Source organism: Salvelinus sp. IW2-2015, unplaced genomic scaffold (genome assembly GCF_002910315.2).
Source record: "Salvelinus sp. IW2-2015 unplaced genomic scaffold, ASM291031v2 Un_scaffold1658, whole genome shotgun sequence".
Lineage (NCBI taxonomy): Eukaryota > Metazoa > Chordata > Actinopteri > Salmoniformes > Salmonidae > Salvelinus > Salvelinus sp. IW2-2015.
Genome location: NW_019943066.1, coordinates 187,567 through 190,694, shown reverse-complemented (window position 1 = coordinate 190,694; position 3,128 = coordinate 187,567). Strand labels below are relative to the sequence as shown.

The 3,128-nt window shown below is 40.3% G+C and overlaps 1 pseudogene; it reads right to left on the bottom strand.

Annotated features, from left to right (window-relative positions):
• Nucleotides 1–2,096: 2,096 nt before the first annotated feature.
• Nucleotides 2,097–3,128, bottom strand: part of LOC139024564 (prokineticin-1-like) — a 6,476-nt pseudogene continuing 5,444 nt past the window's right edge.

The following is a 3,128-nucleotide window of genomic DNA, read 5'->3' as shown; positions in this document are numbered from 1 at the left end:
CATTGCCAAAGTTATTTGATAACAGCGTTTAACAACAACACAGCAATATACGAAGRAAAAGGTTCATGTCCCAGACAATACACAGAATATTGACTGACTACCACAAGTTTATTTATATCATTAATGAACAATGGGTCTGTAATCAGGCGTTGGTGATCAGTACATTAAACAGAATGTCTGAAGGTATAGTAGAGGTAGTCTCTGACAAAACATTTTAACGATCAACTTTTAACCAGTTTAAAGATGAAAATGCTCATTTCTTTTTCTAATTTAAAACAGTAACCTAAAGATGACGTGCAGGACACAATTCGAACTCTCGAAAGGATATATACTGCTTTGGTATGGCACCCTCCACAATATAAATCAAAACGCTAATATTTTTTATTTAACTAGGCAAGTCAGTTAAGAACAAATTCTTATTTACAATGACTGCCTACCCGAGACAAACCCGGACGACGCTGGGCCAATTGTGCTCTGCCCTATGGGACTCCCAATTACGGCCGGATGTGATACAGCCTGGATTCGATCCAGGGACTGTAGTGACGCCTCTTGCACTGAGATGCAGCGCCTTAGACCGCTGCGACACTCAGGAGCCAAATGACGATGATGATGATGATGATGATGATGAATGTGCAAGGAACAGTACAGTGCTTAACTATGATGCTTTCTAATTGACTGACTGGCTGGGAAAACATTGTAAACAAACATCAGAATGCAGCTATGAATAAATAACTAAAACTGTTTTCTGAGTCAGAGTCACGACTTGTTTTGACAATCGGATTGTTCCCAATTATGTTTCTATAGCCACAACATATGTTGAATACAACCTTAGTTACGGACTCATTTGACATTGAATCTCACGTGTTTCAGTCATTGGAAAGACAAGTGCTCCAGGGGGGTTTTGAAGAAGCTGATTACGGCCGCGTGATACCCGAGTAAAACAAAGAGGTATGGACTTTCACTAAGAGATAAGATAGTACACTGAACAAAAAACATAAACACAACATGTGAAGTGTTGGTCCCATGAGCTGAAATAAAAGATCCCCAGAAATGTTCCATACCGTACGGACAAAAAGCATATTTCTCTCAAATTTTGTGCACATTTTAATTTTTTACATCCCAGTTAGTATTTCTCCTTTTCCAAGATAATCCATCCACCTGACAGGTGTGGCATATCAAGAAACGGATTAAACAGGATGATCATTACACAGTAGCACTTTCTGCTGGTGAGAATAAAAGACCACTCTAAAATGTGCCGTTTTGTCACACAACACAATGCCACAAGTTTTGWGGGAGCGTGCAATTGGCATGCTGACTGCAGGTATGTCCACCAGAACTATTGCAAGAGAATTGAATGTTAATTTCTCTACCATAAGCCACCTCCAATGTCGTTTTTGAGAATTTGGCAGTACAGCCAACCGTCCTCACAACCGCTGACCACGTGTAACCACGCCAGCCCAGGACCTCCACATGTGGCTTCGTCTGWGACCAGCCACCCGGACAGCTGATGAAACTGAGGAGTATTCTGTCTGTAATTAAACCCTTTTGTGGGGAAAAACTCATTCTGATTGGCTGGGACTGGCTCCCCAGTGGGTGTGTCTATGCCCTCCCAGGCCCACCCAGGGCCTAATTCATTTATTTAAATTGTCTGAATTAGTTATATGAACTGTAACTCAGTAAAGTCATTGAAATTGTTGCATGTTGAGTTTATATTTTTGTTCAGTATATATAACTTACATAATTACTTACATAACAACAACAGACACAACACACAGTGTAAGTATATGTTTTTCACAGTGGTATGATCCAGTGGTATGATACAGTGGTATGATCCAGTGGTATGATACAGTGGTATGATCCAGTTGTATGATACAGTGGTATGATACAGTGGTATGATCCAGTGGTATGATACAGTGGTATGATCCAGTGGTATGATACAGTGGTATGATCCAGGTTAGCTATTGAGTACGAGTGAGTTTAATTTGCAAAAATGTTGATAATAAATAAAAACATACATTTGCATATGAATTAAACAGTCAATTATTGTGATTTGCATCAAGCTTTTGACAGGCCTGTGTATTAAAACTACAGTCTGCATTTGGTACATACTTTAAAAAAAAAATGTTGCTACGTATCTTTCTTGGCACAGTTTAGCATGTATATATTGTATTGGCATGTCTTTGGTGGCCAGTGGGGCACAGTGAGGTGTATTTACAGATGTTATATCCTCATGAATATATAACAGTATAGTACATAGAACAAAGACAAAGTAAAGGGAAGAGAGTGAAGGTCATGTGTGATTGAGGGACTAAGTAAAGGGAAGAGAGTGAAGGTCATGTGTGATCGAGGGACTAAGTAAAGGGAAGAGAGTGAAGGTCATGTGTGATTGAGAGACTAAGTAAAGGGAAGAGAGTGAAGGTCATGTGTGATTGAGGGACTAAGTAAAGGGAAGAGAGTGAAGGTCATGTGTGATTGAGGAACTAAGTAAAAGGGAAGAGAGTGAAGATCATGTGTGATTGAGGGTGCTCCTGTCATTGTTTCCCCATCGTTCTCCTCTTCTTCTCTCTCCTCTTCTTCCTCCTCTGTCATCAAAAGTCCAGGTTTTTGAAGTCTTTGGTACACCTGTATGTGCTACCTGTGTAGCTGGTACAGACCAAATGAGGAAGACATGGACAGGTGTGATGCTGCCTTTTTCCTGGATAGGGCACCTGGAAGAAATAATCATTATCTACATTTGATTCAACTTTATTGATCTCCCACAGGATCCATTCAATCACATTGAGCCATCAGCTCTCGGGCTAAATGAACAGACTTGGTCAAACGCCATAGGAGATCATGGAACTATTCCATTGGGAAACGGAGGACCATTCAGTTGTCAATTCCCAGAGATAAACTTTGTAGAGTGAACTAACCCGGCTGGAGGCTGAGCCGATCTCCAGCCGATCAAAGTGATGTATTACTTCCATTGGTTTGATTCATGATGAAAACAAAAATCAATAACTTCTGAAGTTATCATCCTAAGCAACAACTGTGTGTGTGTTTATGTGCACTTCTGTGTGTTTATGTGCACTTCTGTGTGTTTATGTGCACTTCTGTGTGTTTATGTGCACTTCTGTGTGTTTATGTGC